The sequence below is a fragment of the Apodemus sylvaticus genome, chromosome 6 (genome assembly GCF_947179515.1).
Source record: "Apodemus sylvaticus chromosome 6, mApoSyl1.1, whole genome shotgun sequence".
NCBI lineage: Eukaryota > Metazoa > Chordata > Mammalia > Rodentia > Muridae > Apodemus > Apodemus sylvaticus.
Window position 1 is genome coordinate 57,954,639 of NC_067477.1, and position 19,671 is coordinate 57,974,309.

At 40.2% G+C, this 19,671-nt stretch overlaps 1 non-coding gene and 1 pseudogene across 1 annotated transcript; one reads left to right on the forward strand and one right to left on the reverse strand.

Annotated features, from left to right (window-relative positions):
• LOC127687919 (serine/threonine-protein kinase Chk2-like) overlaps window positions 1–19,671 on the forward strand; it is a 111,018-nt pseudogene that overhangs the window by 38,700 nt on the left and 52,647 nt on the right.
• On the reverse strand, window positions 10,250–10,382 carry LOC127688224 (small nucleolar RNA SNORA17). Its single transcript, XR_007978632.1, has one exon. It is a non-coding gene; the product is annotated as a small nucleolar RNA SNORA17 (small nucleolar RNA).

Consider the following 19,671-nt stretch of genomic DNA (forward strand, 5'->3'; position numbering starts at 1 on the left):
AAGTAGGTAACTTGTCACTGGTCAGAATCTAGGTGCTTAAGAGGATCTTATCTCTTTTCTGTTCTTTTCCTTTTCCATTGGAAAAGCTTCTCAAAATGCACCTCACACTGCTGGCAGTTGAGCAGTTTCATTTGCACATATAACACAACCAATGTCTTAATGTAGAAAGCAGTTTACATTATGTACAGTCAGCTAGTTGTGCATAGGGTATATAATTCAGCCCAAGAATAGATTTTTATTACAGTTATGTTTGTTAGATGTCTTCCTATCACAATAAAACTCTTAGTGATTATCTAGAAAAATATCCATTATTTCTGAAAATAAGAGATTCTTAGCAAGATAAAGAAGTTCTGTTTTGTGCCTTGGTTATGGATATGCTCACTAATTTTACATAAAAAAAATTGACCACTAGTAACTTGAACAAGTGACCCAGAGTTAGTAAACATGTATGTTTTAAAGGGTTAGCTCAGGTAGACATCTAATAAAAGCTTTATGTTTTACAACACATTATAAAAACTAAATTACAATTTGACAAAAGAAAAGCTTCATTTCAGTACCAGATAAGCTTGGGTTTGGAGTCTAAGATATTACTATATTTTTGTTTTAAAATATAGTGATTGCTTGGCTATTGGTTATAGCCAAGACCATTCCTTTTGGGATAGGCATCTTAGCATTATTCTGGCAATAAAAGTCAGTGTTAATATAGTGAATGTTCTGGACCAAGGTCAAATATCTTCACCATTATATATGCATCTCATCTATAATATAACACATGCTGATATTCATGATTATGCCCATGAAACATTGTGGGCTAAGTAGAAGATATGGAATTAGTAAAAGCTAAGTTTAACTTTATGTGACTTTGGAGTTGTGTATTTGATTGCATTCTGCTCTACAACTGATGTTCACATGTGGTACATGAAGTGACTTTCAATTTCCCTGAATAGAATCTATAAAACTTATGAACAGATTGAGTTCACAAAATATATTTGTATATCAATTTGTTTGGAACTAGATGAATATGTTTCTATGAAAACAATGTTATATTGTTTATGCAAAAAAGTTTTTTGGGTTTGTATTATGTGCCAGGCAGTTAAAATATAAAAGAAAGATGACTTCTATTTCCTCAACGACTTTACAGTCTCATGGCAGTGAGTGATATGCAGCAGTGGGCAAGGAGGGTGGAGGCCTTCGAGTTCAGACAATGGCCATGGAAGTAATTGTAGGGACCAGAAGAGGTCCTGCCCCCATAGGGCAATAGCTAGGGAATTTTTAAAGAATGAATGAGTGTTACCATACTTACTGGGATAGAGGTTAACTCCAGGTAGAGGGATTCATGGTAGCATGCAACACTAGGGTTCATTTAGATAACTGCCAGTGGTTTGTTATAGCCAAAGGATCTGTACTTGTTGGAAAGGTAGGATAGAAAATTGGATATATAATTCGATAGCTATGGTCAGGTTTCAATTTATAGAGAACGAAATATTTATGTTGCTGTGTTGGAAAGGCTACTTCTAGTAGCTCCGTGGAGAGTCAAATGAAGTAATATTATCAGACAGGGAAAAGCCTTAATAGACAAACATAGACACCCTTCAATGAAATGATGAGACCAGATTGTATAAAAAGTCTCACAATCAGGAGCCAGTGAAATGGCTCGGTGGGTAAAGGCATATGCTGACAAGGTAGATGATCCAAGTCTCATCATCTGGAACTACCAGATGAAAGGAGACAGCGAACAACCACAGAGTCCTCCTCTGACCTCACATATGTGACATGGCCTGTGTAATTGTGCATTAATTTGTGTGCATAGATGCAAAATTAATGAGTGTAAAAAAGTAATATATGATAAAAAGAATCTTATATTCATTCTCAAGACTGCACTTGTATTTCAGCCCCTGTTTGCATTTCACTTATATAGAGGTCAAACTTTCGCTTGAGGAGTGAACATCATACTGCTCTCCATTTCTATGATACTTCTCTCCTGAGTCCTAGGGCCCAAGTCTTCTCTTTTTTATTCAACCAAAACAAAAGATATCTCAATACACTTAAGAAGAATACTCTTAGGTATGTCAAGGTGAGGATGTAGGCAGAGAATGAGGACAGTTGCAGGTCATGATGCCACATTTCTGGTGGCTTCTCTGGGGACCATTCTGATCTAACAAAACTGCATGATCAATTGTTGGATTAGATATTTGGGGAATGGAAGGTAAAGGAAAGTCCAAGATAATTCTGTTTTGTAGATCAGGTGATGAAAGTGTCGTTTACCTCAGGAGACAGAAGGTGTTGGTGAGGATGTGGAGAAAGAGGAACACTCCTCCACTGCTGGTGGGACTGTAAGATGGTACAACCACTGTGGAAATCAGTCTGGAGGTTCCTCAGAAAACTGGACATGAGACTTCCAGAGGACCCTGCTATACCTCTCCTGGGCATATACCCAAAGGATTCCCCGGCATGCAATAAAGACACATGCTCCATTATGTTCATAGCAGCCTTATTTATAATAGCCAGAAGCTGGAAAGAACCCAGATGCCCCTCAAAGGAGGAATGGATTCAGAAAATGTGGTATATTTACACAATGGAATACTACTCAGCAATTATAAACAATTAATTCACAAAATGTTTAGGCAAATGGTTTGATTTGGAAAATATCATCCTAAGTGAGGTAACCCAATCACAAAAATATACACATGGAATGCAATCTCTGATAAGTGGATATTAATCAGCCCAGAAGCCCTGAATACCCAAGGCACAAATCGCATAACAAATGATTCCCATGAAGAAGTATGGAGAAGGTCCTGATCCTGGCAAGGATTGATCTAGCATTGGAAGGGAATATAAGGACAGAGAAAAAAAGGAGGGAGGTGATTGGAGAATGGATGGAGAGAAGAAGGTTTATGGGACATATGAGGAGGGGGGATCCGGGAAAGGGGAAATCATTTGGAATGTAAACAAAGAATATAGAAAATAAAAATATTAAAAATAAAATAAAATAAAATAACCTAAAGGTAAGCCACTACCAAATTTAAAAAAAAAGTGGGGTACGGAGCTAAACAAAGAATTTTCACTTGTAGAACTTCGGAGAGCTGAGAAACACCTTAAGAAATGTTCAACATCATTAATCATTAGGGAAATGCAAATCAAAACACCCCTGAGATTTCATCTTACACTATTCAGCATTGCTAAGGTCAAAAACTCAGGAGATAGCAGTTGTTGGCGAGGATGTGAAGAAAGAGGAACACTCCTCCACTGTTGGTGGGGCTGTAAGATGGTACAACCACTGTGGAAATCAGTCTGGAGGTTCCTCAGAAAACTGGACATGACACTTCCGGAGGACCCTGCTATACCTCTCCTGGGCATATACCCAAAGGATTTCCCGGCATGCAATAAAGACACATGCTCCATTATGTTCATAGCAGCCTTATTTATAATAGCCAGAAGCTGGAAAGAACCCAGATGTCCCTCAAAGGAGGAATGGATACAGAAAATGTGGTATATTTACACAATGGAATACTACTCTGTAATTAGAATCAATGAATTCACGAAATTTTTAGGCAAATGGTTTGATCTGGAAAATATCATCCTAAGTGAGATAACCCAATCACATGGAATGGAATCTCTGATAAGTGGATATTAATTAGCCCAGAAGCTCTGAATACCCAAGGCACAAATCACATAACAAATGACTCCCATTAAGAAGTATGGAGAGGGTCCTGATCCTGGAAAGGATTGATCTAGCATTGGAAGGGAATATAAGGACAGAGAAAAAGGAGGGAGGTGATTGGAGAAGGGATGGAGAGAAAAAGGTTTATGGGACATATGGGGAGGGGGGATCCGGGAAAGGGGAAATCATTTGGAATGTAAACAAAGAATATAGAAAATAAAAATATTAAAAAAAGAAGAAAATAATTTAAAAAAAGAAAATAATTAAAAAAAAGAAAGTGTCCTTTACTGATGGTAATAGGAGTATACAATACAAAGGTAAGAAGACAAGATCAATTATATATCCTTAAGATATTCAAGAAGACATTTCAGTAGGTAGCTTTATATTACTATAGCTCAGAAAAAACTGCTTTTAGTTGGGTAGACAGGGCAGTCATCTACATAGAGGATATTATCGGAAGCATGTGTCACATCAACTCAGAAGACTGATGTAAGTAAGAATAGGAGGATAAGAAAAGAGACAGGAGCAGCTGTGGAACTTAAGAGGGCAAGCCAAAGAAAAGGCTTTAGGGAGACGGGATCCCCTCACTGAGAATGAAAGATGTTATACCCAGATACTTAAAAAACGTTACCTTGAAATGAAATTCTTTCCAATACAGTCTTATCTTTCTGATTGAAGAGACTGTTTCTACAAAATATATTTCTCACTGTGGTCTCAACTATGAACCATAAGTTGAAAAGTAAAATTAAGAAATAAAAACATCCTGAATGAGATGCAGTGAATTTGTACTCCTGAAGAACTGTGTTTGTTTTGAGTGCAATTTTACCCATTATAGTCAAAACAATTTCAGCAAAACTGTAGATAAATACGGTAAGAAGAAATTGCCAAAGTTCAGAGACTAAATCTCCTCCTTGTTAAAATGTTTTGTTCTATCACTCACAGGGCTGTATGAAATATTCTGAAGTCAGCATTTCTGAAGAAGCCTTGCTGTCATGAAGGGGAGATTTCTTCCTGTCAGCTATAGCAGAATAAAGTGATACACAGTGAAAAGAAACTGCAGGTAGCAAAGATTTCCCAGAGAGAACTGCTGTGGGAATTCATCTTAGTCGTCTGTTACTTGATAAAATTCTTTCCCCTGGGTAAATAGAGTTGCATAGTTGTATTTACCAAGGAAATCTTTATGGTCTAGAAGTTGCAGTCCTGACCAAGAAGAGCTATAACTCTGCTTCGGTTAAGTTGATCGTACTAAAATGTCTCAATTTAGAGTCACCTGACTCAAGGCTAATTTTAATTGTGAAAAAAATTTAATATAAAAATTTTCACTGAACCTAATATAGTAAGGACAATACTGACTTTTGCATTTTTTAATACTTGTGCTCTAAAGTTCTCAGGTTTATTGGGTGGTCAAAGCACATTAAGTTATCCAGATGCTGGAAAGAACCCAGGTATCCCTCAACAGAAGAGTGGATGCAAAAAATGTGGTATATCTACACAATGGAGTACTATTCAGCCATTAGAAACAATGAATTCATGAAATTCTTAGGCAAATGGATGGATCTAGAGAATATCATACTAAGTGAGGTAACCCAGACTCAAAAGGTGAATCATGGTATGCACTCACTAATAAGTGGATATTAACCTAGAAAACTGGAATACCCAAAACATAATCCACACATCAAATGAGGTACAAGAAGAAAGGAGGAGTGGCCCCTGGTTCTGGAAAGACTCAGTGAAACAGTATTCAGCAAAACCAGAACGGGGAAGTGGGAAGGGGTGGGTGGGAGGACAGGGGAAGAGAAGGGGGCTTACGGGACTTTCGGGGAGTGGGGGGGCTAGAAAAGGGGAAATCATTTGAACTGTAAATAAATTATATCGAATAATAAAAAAAAATAAAAAAAAAATTAGTAGATAAACTTTGTTAAATGATAAGACTGGTAGCTTCTTTTATTTTAATTACACTTTTGCACAGTTGAATCTACACATGACTGAATCCTGTCTTATACTGTTGAATGGTAGGATTTAGTGTGTTGTATTGTTTAGCACATAATATTCTCTTTGTCAAGATGACATCCTTCCTACATAAGATACAAGCAGTTCAGGAAAACATTGCTGACATTAGGTTCTATTCTGCTGATGTTACACAAAACTGCAGAACTGGAAATGTGGCATTGCTCTGGAAGCAGACTGTTTTTCATAGATAGCACAAAGTAACACGATAAAAAGTCACATTTGTTGCTAGTTGTCATCATATTTATCAGATTATACCTCCACCAATATGCCATAAACTGTTCAGATTCTCCTGTAAACCTAAGACTCTATTAGCTAAATGAATCAAAGATTTAATATTGTGTATTCCCTCCAGTGTAAGTTTTTGCTTTATGATTTTATGTACATGGAACATATTTCCTGGTTGATTAAAAAGATTTAAATTGTAACCACATTACCTCATTTATTTAATCCACAGTATAGTTGGAGCTCTATTGTGTTAACTTTTCATGGAGAGACATGAGAAATTATCCACATGTAACCTCTACTTAACCTAGATTTCACCAAAGTACAATTTGATAATTCAATGAGTTTATTGGAGTGACATAAAGGAGCATGAATAAATCAAAGGCAGCTGTCTTACTGAAAGGTCTATCTCATGAAATAAACACCAGCTATATCCTTAGAACTTCCTGCATGGCTTGTAATATTCCTGCACCTTGTAATATTGGAGACTATCATCTTCCAGTAGTTCTTACCGTTTATATAAGCTTGGTGAGGGGCCTAGCTAATTTTGTAAGTTTCAGGAACTTTTTGAGACGTGTGGATTTCTTATTTCCTGAATCTTAATGAATAATCTTTTTCCAGGGTAAACTGTTACAGTTAAGAGGAAATTGCCAAACAAAACTCCAGTCCCACAGCGCTCCACTCCTGTGGAAGGACAATCAGCTTCTGTTATGTTAAAGTCACCTATTTGGATTCCAGCCCACACTTAAACTCAATATGACTGTGATGATTAAAGTTTAATTGTAACTTGACAGAATCTAGGAACACCAAGGGGCCATCCTTTGGTGTTGAGGTTGGATAGCCTGCCCGCTATAAATGACTTCATTTGTTTTCTGGTTCCTGAACTGTATAAACAAAGAAAGGGAATGGAATAGCAGCATGCATTCATAACGTTCTGCTTTCTGGTTGTGGATGTGATTGTGACTTGCTGCTATATGTCCATGCTTCTTTGATTTCTCTACCACAATTTGACAATAATGTGAGAAAGAGCAAGCTCTTTATCCCTTAAATTGCCTTTATTAGATATTTTATCACAATAAGAGGAAAAGAAACTAAGACAATAACCTAACAATATTGATTTCTTTCTTAGCTTGCTTACAGACTCTAAATGTTTCCCAGGCAGGACTTGAATTCTCTCTGTAAGCAAGTGACAGGTGTATATCAGCATGTAGGCCTTTGTATATGCTAGGCGAGTGCTTTGCTGCCTCAAATACCCTATATTTAATTTCCAACAAAACAAAAATTTCAATGTTTCAAAAATCCGAGTGGTAGTAGTAGCATTTCAGTAGTTACAATTGTACTACATATACAGTACTTAAATTGTGTTCTTTATGAAGTCAAAAAATTCTACTTACAGGGCATGTGTTTCTGAAAATCTGATCTACACTCTTGTTCAGTGTTATCCATAATTTCTTCATAATATTGCCACTCTTTTCCGTCCCCCTTTTATGCATTCTTTCTGGAGACTTGTCTCTACCAGCACAGCCTTATGCTTCTTTGTTCGAACTTTGGACTTGACATTTTTCTGTACCTGTTGGACAGTAGTAATATTGACACTTACATTTTGTGCTTTCAGAAGGCCATTAAAAGTCCAAATGACAGCACTATATCACTTATCATTTATCATGCTAATTGTGGAGGAGAACCAGATGGATTTTTATCTGTAAAATGAACAACTGCTGTATCGTTTTCCTGGGTACCTTGTCAACCATTCCTGTTTCTTGGCAGTTTCTAACTCCTAGCACTGTGTTAGTATTATGCTGCTACTCCTACTATTTTTTTTTACTCCTACTAATTTTTATTCTGATATTCTGGAGAGTTTTCTTTTTTTTGTAGGTTTTTCTGACTTTTCTCATTTCTGGAAGCCAATACAATTACATCCATCAAACGAAAACATTATAGAATCTGATGAACTCACTGCTATCCCTGCTCCCTTACTAATTGCCTATGCAATTTTAGCAAACTAACAATTACTTTTTCTATAAGAGTTAATTTACTCACCTATAAGATGAGGATAATAGCATCAACTTTATAGTTTGCTGTAGAATTTAGTATGTTAATCCATACTTATGGTTTAGCACAGTTCTGGCAACATAAAAAAAAAGCAATGTTAGTCTTGACCCTTCTGTTAGAGTGAATTGGTCAAGACCACACATTTAAGAGACCTAGTAAGTCTACCTTGACTCTCAAACTTGGCATCTTGAATAACTACACTGTTCAGCTGCATGTGAAATGCATGCTTTGCGTAATTCTGTTGGGGAATACCAAGCTGTCTGGAATGGTGGACTGTGGTGGTGTATGGGGTGTGGGAGGTAATTTTTTTTTGTGTGTGTGATGTGGAACTCATACTCCTGTCATTTAGGGGCATTTTCAAAGTGCCCGAATTTGGTATACCCTCCAGTTGAGCTTTATATGCTTGAGGTGGCACATGGCAGGGATATGTCTTGATCACACTTGCCTGGCAATTGGACGCTCCTGTGACTGAGAAACTGGTCTAGAAGAAGTTGTTAGAGTGTGTTGAAGTGGGATGATTTTACAAACAGAAATCTTAGGACATCAGCCAAGAGGGAAGTCAAATAAAACCAAAGAGAAATGTTCATAAGCTCAGTGTGTGCACCCCAGAAAGAGTCAGAGCAGTCACCATGCTTTTCACACTGTCAGTGAGGTGACTCATATTTTATATGCATAGACTCCAGAATGTACATCAATAGTTTTTATTCAGCTCTTACTCATTAGTGTCTGCCTTTACAAGAACTTTAGTTAACTCTTAAAGTACCAGTTCTGTATATGAGCCTCTAAGTCCTTGCTACTTTAAATAAAGGTAATTAAAGATTATCTGGCACTTCAATAAGATAAGTGCTATTTTTATCTTAAACTGAAATCTCTTCATCAAAACTATATTGATCTTTTCTGAAGGGAAATGAAGGAGCAGTGTGTCTGGGGAAGAGCAGAGGTTGGGGAGGGTTGGGAGATTGGGAGGAGGAAGTTGTGGTTACAATGAATTGGGTGAGAAAAGAATAAATTTTAAAAAATTAAAAATACACATCTTCAACAAAATTCTTATTGTAATGTATGGGGCTGAGATGCCAATAACTTAAAGCATGGTCGAAGTACAAAAATAGAATGCTTATTAAGTAACTATTCTCTTTTAAAACTTTGTATTGGGTCTTTGTGAATTTCATATCATGCACCCCAATCCCACTCATCTTCTTCTCACCTCACACCTGCCCTCTGCCATTGCAACCTTCTCCCCAACAGAGAAAATAAATCTTACTGTATAAGCTCTAGTGTGTCACAGGTGTCCCACAGTACACCTTCTTGTCCACACTTCTTTCCTTACAGATGTTCATTGAAATGAGTCATTGGTTTGGTACCAGGCAATATCAGACACAACCCCCACATCCAGGCCAGCTCTACTGTGCTGCAGCAGGTGAGGGGCAGGCCCAGCTCTCCCACTCTGATGACTTTAGGGCTAGCTTTCCAGTCTGCTGTAGTTGGCAAGGGGCAGGAGGAACATCTCATCTCCACCCATATCACTGTATGGCAGATAAATGGTGGGGCCAGCTCTCCTGTACCCTGGGCTGGCTCACCTAAGCCCCTGTTACCAGAGTCAGCTCTACTATGTTTGTGTTCCAAGGAAATGCAGGACCTGTTTTTCTGAGTACTTCAACTGGTGGGGGGTCAAGGCTAGTTCTCCTGCTCTCCTGACACCAGGGCCAGGTCTCCCACCTACCACAGGTGGTAAGGGGAAGGGGCAATGAGGGTTTCTTTCCCTCATACATGCCACCACATGGGAGATGAGTGGTAGGGCCAGCTTTTCCATGTTCATGGGTGGTTTGTCTATAACTTCTGTAATGTCCTGAGTACTGAAGCTGGCTCAGTGCAGCGACCCACTCTTTTGCTTCCCTTAGTGGCGCCACGGCTCTTTGAGTATCTGGAGTTATCTCAGGAGTGCTATACCTTGCTCATGCATTATATCATGTTGCACAGGTCATCTCAGCCTGGTCTGCCCTCCAAGGCCTGAGTACCAATGGACTGGTGGCATCTCAGGCTAGCTTCGCTCCCTGTCAAGGCTCCATGGCTCCTCAACCAGCCTGCCTAAGTGGTCCTTTGAGAGGTGTCTGTCTTGGGCTCACTCCTGCCCAGGGCCCAAGGTCCCAGGGATGGTTCTTCTAGTCTCTGGCTTGCTCCAATCCTGGGAGCCCATGCAGTCCTGCCTGGTGCTAGACTGGTGGTCATCTCAGGCTAGTTCCTTGTCCTGGACCCTGGTGCTAGATAAGTGGTAGTTTCAGGCTTGCTTGCTTTTTTTTTTCAGTGAATGTTAGGCAACTAATCATTCAGATGTTCATAGGTCATAACACTGAGTATAGTCATAGACTTTCTCCTCTCTGCCACCTACTGATGCACATCTGACACAGCAGCCACACCTGCAAATGCCTCTAGGGGCAGGAAATTAATCTTTATAGAAGATTTGCTCTCTGTCTGGGGATTAACTACTTGCACTATAAATCATATTTATATTATAAATCATCACACCTTGTTGGGAGCTGACTCTAAGAATAAGAAAGGATATTTATTTTAAGTGTCCTACAAGAGTTCCAGCTCTGGGGCAGGCTGGACTCTTGACCCTGTAACAGGGAAAAAATGAGAACAATAAACAGCTAAAGGTAGTAAAATAGAATGCCCTTCACACTAGCTAATAGTAAATCACTTCCAATGGAGGTTGTTATGGGTAAGTCAGTGGCATAAAAATGCCACCATGGGAATGAGAATCCAGAAACAGATCAATGGATAGACACTCTAATCTCTCAGAATAAATCTCAGTCAGGAACTCTAGCTGGATTTTCCCAGGCATTTCTGCTGTGGGCTGTAAATACCTGCCTTGATCTTACTTTTGTTTCCTCCTCCAATTTGGGTACTCCCAACAGTTTCTGGATGTGGTAAGTACCAATGTAATGAAGTTCACTATCTATCTGCTACTTCTATCTGCATTTTTCTATTTGTCCTTTTACAATTTCTTGCTAAGTGCTTAATAAAATCACTCATTCAAAAACATAGATCGACATCAGAACTCTGCCTCCCGCCAGTCAGTTACGAGGCCTCCATATTGGTTCTCGGTCGCCAGAGAAATCAGACTGAGGTACGCAAATATAACCCGAGACCAACATCGCGGGGGTCTAAGCCCGACGGGCGTTGGCCTGCACCCAGGCCCTGGGCTGATGGGGGGGGGCACCGGGGTGCAAACCGGCCAGGAGGTTTTTTCTCCCAGGCCGGCTTGCGCACCACCGCCATTTTGCCTAAGGGAAGCCAGAGAGACCTAGCAGGCAAAACCAAACCGGCTAACAGGCATAGCCCGAGGCGGACATAGCAGGGGTCTCAGACGGTCAGGCCCTGGACTGCCCCCAGGTCCTGGGCTGCTCGGTGGGCCATCTGTGTGCCAACCCAGCCAGGAGCTTGTTTGCCCCCGGGCTGGCGCACTCCGCCGCCATTTTGCCTACGGGAAGCCAGAGAGACCCAGCAGACAAAACCAAACCAGCAAACAGGCATAGCCTGAGGCGGACATAGCAGGGGTCTCAGATGGTCAGGCCCTGGACTGCCCCCAGGCCCTCGGCTGCTCAGTGGGTCATGTGTGTGCTGACCTGGCCAGAAGGTTGTTAGCCCAGCAGACTCTCCCAGCACTCTCAGGGAGCGTGCGCACGCCACCATCCTAGCCACCTGACAGACCCAATTAACACTCACAGCTGAGGGGAACTTTGCTCCAACATTGGCCTGCCAGGCTTTTGCCTAGACTCAGGGCATGAGCAGCTAGGCTAGCCTTGTGTGCACCAACCTGGTTGGGAGTTCTGCTGCCCAGCAGAGAGATCAGCACCCAGAAAAGGTCCCTGCAGCATACAGCCTCGGCACTCCCTGAAGGAGCAAACGTGCACCTTCTGGCTCACAGACACAATCTGGGGCAAAGAACACTAGGGCTGCAAGGGCACCCAAGAGGAGGAAAGCACATCAGAAATCTGCAACAGGGGAAACCCTGCCCTCCAGTGTTGCAGAAATAGCCCTAGAGCCTCTCAGGAGGCTGAAACACCAGCCGGAGACAAGACCAATTAGCTCCAGAGAACAAGATGGCAAAGGGCAAACGCAGGAACGCTACTAACAGAAATATAGGCAATATGGCAGCATCTGAACCAAACTCTCCAACATCAGCAAGTCCTGGTTATGCCAACACACCAGAGAAACAAGATTTGGATTTAAAATCACTGTTCATGATGCTGCTAGAAGAACACAAAAAGGACATGAATGAATCTCTTAAAGAAATACAGGGGAACATGAATAAGCTAGAAACCCATATAATGGAAACACAAAAAGCACTTAAAGAAATGCAGGAGAATAAGGCCCAAGAGATAGAACCCAATAAAGAAGAAAGGCAAAAAAAAAAAAAACTTAAAGAAATGCAGGAGAACTTGAGTCAACAGGCAGAAGTCATGAAAGAGGAAACACAAAAATCTCTTAAAGAATTACAGGAAAACACAGACAAACAAATGATGGAACTGAGCAAAACCATCCTGGACCTAAAAACAGAAGTAGAAACAACTAAGAAATCACAAAGGGAGACAACTTTGGAGATAGAAAACCTTGAGAAGAAATCAGGGGCCATAGATGCAAATATCAACAACAGAATACAAGAGATGGAAGAAAGAATCTCAGATGCCGAAGATACTATAGAAACCATTGACTCAACTGTCAAAGAAAATGCAAAATGCAAAAAGCTTGTATCCCAGAACATCCAGGAAATCCAGGATACAATGAGAAGACCAAACCTAAGGATTATAGGTATAGATGAGAGTGAAGATTTACAACAGAAAGGGCCAGCAAATATCTTCAACAAAATTATGGAAGAAAACTTTCCTAACTTAAAGAGAGAGATGCCTATGAATATACAAGAAGCCTACAGAACTCCAAACAGACTGGACCTGAGCAGAAATACCTCCCGTCACATAATAATCAAAACCCCAAATGCACTAAACAAAGAAAGAATATTAAAGGCAGTAAGAGAGAAAGGCCAAGTAACATATAAAGGAAGACCCATCAGAATCACACCAGACTTCTCACCAGAGACCATGAAAGCTAGAAGATCCTGGGCAGATCTCATGCAGACTCTAAGAGAACACAAATGTCAGCCAAGACTACTATACCCAGCAAAACTCTCATTCACCATAGATAGAGAAACCAAGATATTCCATGACAAAACCAAATTCACACAATATCTTTCCACAAACCCAGCTCTGCAAAGAATAATAGGAGGAAAACTCCAATACAAGGAGGGAAGCTACACCCTGGAAAAAGCAAGATAGTTACCTTCCTTCATCAAACCCAAAAGAAGATAACCACTCAAATATAAAAAGAACATCAAAAATGACAGGAAGTAATAATCAATATTCCCTAATATCTCTTAACATCAATGGTCTCAATTCCCCAATAAAAAGACATAGACTAACAGACTGGATAAGGAAACAGGACCCTACAATTTGCGGTATACAGGAGACACACCTCAGTGTCAAAGATAAAAACTACCTTAGAGTAAAAGGCTGGAAGACAATCTTACAAGCCAATGGTCACAGGAAACGAGCAGGAGTAGCCATTCTAATATCAGATAAAATTGACTTTCAACCTAAAGTCATCAAAAGAGACACAGAAGGACATTTCTTGCTGGTCAAAGGAAAAATCCACCAAGAAGAACTTTCAATTCTGAACATCTATGCGCCAAATGCAAGGGCACCCTCATTCGTAAAAGAAACCTTACTAAAGCTCAAAGCACACATTGCACCTAACACAATAATTGTGGGGGACTTCAACACTCCACTTTCCTCAATGGACCGATCGGGAAAACAGAAACTAAACAGGGACACAGTAAAACTAATTGAAGCTTTGGACCAATTGGATTTGACTGATATTTACAGAACATTTCACCCTAAAGCAAAAGAATATACCTTTTTCTCAGCACCTCATGGTACCTTCTCCAAAATTGACCATATAATTGGACACAAGTCAGACCTCAACAAATATAAGAAGATCGAACTAATCCCATGCCTCCTATCAGATCACTATGGAGTAAAAGTGATCTTCAATAGCAACAAAAACAACAGAAAACCCACATACACGTGGAAACTGAACAATATTCTACTCAATGATACCTTGGTCAAGGAAGAAATAAAGAAAGAAATTAAAGACTTTTTAGAACACAACGAAAATGAAAACACAACATACCCAAATCTATGGGACACAATGAAAGCGGTGCTTAGAGGAAAACTCATAGCCCTGAGTGCCTCCAAAAAGAAAATGAGAGAGCATACATTACCAGCTTAATGACACACCTGAAAGCCCTGGAACAAAAAGAAGCTATTTCACCCAGGAGGAGTAGAAGGCAGGAAATCATCAAACTCAGGGCCGAAATCAATCAAGTAGAAACAAAGAGAACCATACAAAAAATCAACAAAACCAGGAGCTGGTACTTTGAGAAAATCAACAAGATAGATAAACCCTTAGCCAGACTGACCAAAGGGCACAGAGAAAGTATCCAAATTAACAAACTTAGAACTGAAAAGGGAGATATAACAACGGAAACTGAGGAAATCCAAAAAATCATCAGATCCTACTACAAGAGCCTGTACTCAACACAACTGGAGAATCTGGAGGAAATGGACAATTTCTTTGACAGATACCAAATACCAAAATTAAATCAGGACCAACTAGACCATCTAAACAGTCCCATAAAGCCTAAAGAAATAGGAGTCATAGAAAGTCTTCCAACCAAAAAAAGCACAGGACCAGATGGTTTCAGTGCAGAATTCTATCAGACCTTCAAAGAAGAGTTAACACCAATACTCTTCAAACTATTCCACAAAATAGAAACAGAAGGAACACTACCCAATTCCTTCTACGAAGCCACAATTACGCTGATACCAAAGCCACACAAAGATCCAACAAAGAAAGAGTACTTCAGACCAATTTCCCTTATGAACATCGATGCAAAAATACTCAATAAAATTCTTGCCAACCGAATCCAAGAACACATCAAAACGATCATCCACCATGATCAAGTAGGCTTTATCCCAGGAATGCAGGGTTGGTTCAATATACGGAAATCCATCAATGCAATCCACTACATAAACAAACTCAAAGAACAAAACCACATGGTCATTTCATTGGATGCTGAAAAAGCATTTGACAAAATTCAGCATCCTTTCATGCTTAAAGTCTTAGAGAGAACAGGAATTCAAGGCCCATATGAAAACATAGTAAAAGCAATATACAGCAAACTGGTAGCCAGCATCAAACTAAATGGAGAGAAACTTGAAGCAATCCCACTGAAATCAGGGACCAGACAAGGCTGCCCCCTTTCTCCTTATCTTTTCAATATTGTACTTGAGGTACTAGCTCGGGCAATTCGACAACATAAGGAGGTCCAAGGGATACAAATTGGAAAGGAAGAAGTCAAACTTTCATTATTTGCAGACGACATGATAGTCTACCTAAGTGACCCAAAAAACTCCACTAGAGAGCTCCTACAGCTGATCAACAACTTCAGCAAAGTGGCAGGTTATAAAATCAACACAAGCAAATCAGTGGCCTTCCTATACTCAAAGGATAAGCAGGCTGAGAAAGAAATTAGGGAAATGACCCCCTTCACAATAGCCACAAACAGTATAAAGTATCTTGGGGTGACTCTTACCAAACATGTGAAAGATCTGTATGACAAGAACTTCAAGACTCTGAAGAAGGAAATGGAAGAAGACCTCAAAAAATGGGAAAACCTCCCATGCTCATGGATCGGTAGAATCAATATAGTTAAAATGGCCATTTTGCCAAAAGCAATATACAGATTCAATGCAATACCCATCAAAATCCCAACTCAATTCTTCACAGAGTTAGAAAGAGCAATTATCAAATTCATCTGAAACAACAAAAAACCCAGGATAGCTAAAACTATTTTCAGCAACAAAAGAAAATCTGGGGGAATCAGTATCCCTGACATCAAGCGATACTACAGAGCAATAGTGTTAAAAACTGCATGGTATTGGTACAGTGACAGGCAGGAGGATCAATGGAACAGGATTGAAGATCCAGAAATGAACCCACACACCTATGGCCACTTGATCCTCGACAAAGAGGCTGAAAACATCCAATGGAAAAAAGATAGCCTTTTCAACAAATGGTGCTGGTTCAACTGGAGGTCAGCATGCAGAAGAATGCGAATTGATCCATCCTTGTCTCCTTGTACTAAGCTCAAATCCAAATGGATCAAGGACCTCCACATAAAGCCAGACACTCTTTGAAGCTAATAGAAAAGAAACTGGGGAAGACCCTTGAGGACATCGGTACAGGGAGAAAGTTTCTGAACAGAACACCAATAGCGTATGCTCTAAGAGCAAGAATTGACAAATGGAACCTCATAAAATTACAAAGTTTCTGTAAGGCAAAGGACACCATCAAGAGGACAAATCGGCAACCAACAAATTGGGAAAAGATCTTCACCAATCCTACATCAGATAGAGGGCTAATATCCAATATATATAAAGAATTCAAGAAGTTAGACTCCAGAAAACCAAACAACCCTATTAAAAAATGGGGTACAGAGTTAAACAAAGAATTCTCACGTGAAGAACTTCGGATGGCGGAGAAGCATCTTAAAAAATGCTCAACTTCATTAGTCATTAGGGAAATGCAAATCAAAACAACCCTGAGATTTCATCTTATACCAGTCAGAATGGCTAAGATTAAAAATTCAGGAGACAGCAGGTGTTGGAGAGGGTGTGGAGAAAGAGGAACACTCCTCCACTGCTGGTGGGGTTGCAAATTGTTACTACTACTCTGGAAATCAGTCTGGCGGTTCCTCTGAAAACTGGGCACCTCACTTCCAGAAGATCCTGCTATACCACTCCTGGGCATATACCCAGAGGATTCCCCACCATGTAATAAGGATATATGCTCTACTATGTTCATAGCAGCCCTATTTATAATTGCCAGATGCAGGAAAGAACCCAGGTATCCCTCAACAGAAGAGTGGATGCAAAAAATGTGGTATATCTACACAATGAAGTACTATTCAGCCATTAGAAACAATGAATTCATGATATTCTTAGGCAAATGGATGGAGCTAGAGAACATCATACCAAGTGAGGTAACCCAAACTCAAAAGGTGAATCATGGTATACACTCACTAATAAGTGGATATTAACCTAGAAAACTGGAATACCCAAAACATAATCCACACATCAAATGAGGTACAAGAAGAAAGGAGGAGTGGCCCTTTGTTCTGGAAAGACTCAGTGAAACAGTATTCGACAAAACCAGAATGGGGAAGTGGGAAGGGGTGGGTGGGAGGACAGGGGAAGAGAAGGGGGCTTACGGGACTTTCAGGGAGTGGGGGGCTAGAAAAGGGGAAATCATTTGAAATGTAAATAAATTATATCGAGTAAAAAAATTAAAAAAAAGCCAGAGATCATCCTTCACGCAAAACAATGCTGTATATGAAATGATTTCAGCTCATACGATGGCCTTATAAAAGAATGCCAATGATTATATTTTCAGTTTTCTAGATGAAGGAAATTAAAAGAAATTAATACATAAGGGTTGAGGTATTGATATTTGAAACTAGATGTATCTGATTCTAGAACATATAAACTTAACATTTTTCTTCTTTCTGAACAAAAGTTGAAAGGAATGCAGAAAATGTAGTCTGTGACAAATAACTAAAAGGTACCATATGATAAATCAAATATTTTTCTTCCATTTTAAAAACTTTATAAGGGGTCATTAAAAAATCTATATTTTAGTTCTTGAAATTAAATATTCTCATATAGACAGCACAGCTCTCAACTCATCCAGGGGCATCTCTTTCTACTGACCCTTCTCTCTCCTGAGAACTACAATTCTATGCAGTTATGCATATAATTTTTAAGATAGTTGTGTCCTATTATGCTAGGCTAGTGATTCTAAATTTTGGCTTACATCAAAATCTCCTGTGAGTACTGTTACAACAGCAGAGATTCTGATGTAGTGGTCTGTAGTGGGAGCAGAGAGTTTGAGTTACCATGTTGTGGAAGAGCTGAGAACAGAATGGGGGCCCACGGGCTGGATCTGGCCTGGGACTGAGAGGGAAGGGTAGGGAGAGAGCTCTGGCTGAGGCCCTTGGGGTTGAGTGGGTCCTTGGCTTGTTCTTCAGGCTGCTTAGCTTGATGGAGTAAATGATTGGGAGGGCAGAGAGGCCTCCTGCAGGAAACTAGATGAAGCTTTTTAGAGGAAGACTTGCTCCATTGCTCTAGCATGGTCGGTCCCCATGAAAAGAGGCAGCTAATGGTTTTAAAGCATTTATTGTCTTGGCATAAAGTTGTGATGAGTGAAACTGTACCCTACTTTCTCAGGTTGGGCTTGAGGTTAAATACCTTTTGTAGGGAGGAGTATCTGGGAAGGAAAGCTTAATTGGCTAAGCCCTTTAGGCCTTTAGGTATCTCATTAAAATGGAGATCTAACTTGAGGGTATGTGGTCACATCCTTTACTTGTGGAGGGGCTTGGGGGCATTGCCCTTATATGACTGATGGCCACAGACCTGTGGAGTAGAGAGCTGCGGCCTCATGGCAGGAGCCTTATGTCTAGGAGCATGACAAAGGCCTACTGACTACCAGGGTTTTAAACCTAGCTCAGCCCTAAACCAGGCTGCTTTTAATGGCCCTCGCTGGAGAGACCTAGAACCCAGAATCTCAACATATCAGAGGGTAAAACTGTGATGTGTGGCTTAAAATAGGGTTTGACTGAAAGCCTACAAACAGCAAGAGTCTTGTTCCATTTCAGCATACCACAAAAATAAAACAAAATAAAATTCATACCAGTTTTCAGCTTAGTAATGGCTAAAGAAAATGTGTACAGATGCACAATAAAATGTTATTCAGCTACAAGTGGATGAAATCTCACCAATGCAGCAACCATAGTTAGAAGTGGAGATTTTTCCATTAAGTGAAATAAACAAGGCACACAAAGACAAGTACTGTGTGATCTTAGTCATACAAGAAATCAAAATAAAAAAGATCTTGGAGGTTAAGAGTAGACGTATGAACAGGTGGGATCAGGGAAGAAGGAAGAGAGTACAGGGAATTATGACTGGAATAGGGGGACATTTATAGGGCCTAGTGTAGTGTAAGCTTCCTGGAACCTATGAGTGTGACCCTAGCAGGGATGCCTAGTAATGGAGGAGAAAGGCCTAACCATCCATCTTCTGTAACCAGGCAAGGCTTTCAAAGTTGGGACACCAATCCAGCCATTAAACCTTTGATCCACAATCTGTCTTGTAAGATGTGCTCTGGCCATGGTGACTGAAAGCTTGTGAGAGTGTTTAGCCAATGACTGGTCTAATATGAGACCAGAGCCATGAGAGGGGGCAAATGCTTGGAACTGTTTGGATGGGCAGGTGGGTGGTCCAGAGACTTAAGGTAGAGTCAAACATGACAGACAAAAAATTTCTGATGATATTCTGCTATACTCATGGATGGTGGCTAGCCAATTGTTATCAGAGAGGTTTTCTCTGGCAGCTGATAGGAATAGATGCAAAGACATACATCCAAACATTAGGAGGAACTTGGGAAGAAGGGGGGGGGGGAAGAAGGATTGTAGGAGCCAGGGGGTAGTTTAGGATACCAGGAGACACAAAGCCAATAGAATCACCTAAACAGCACTCCTAGGGACTCACAGA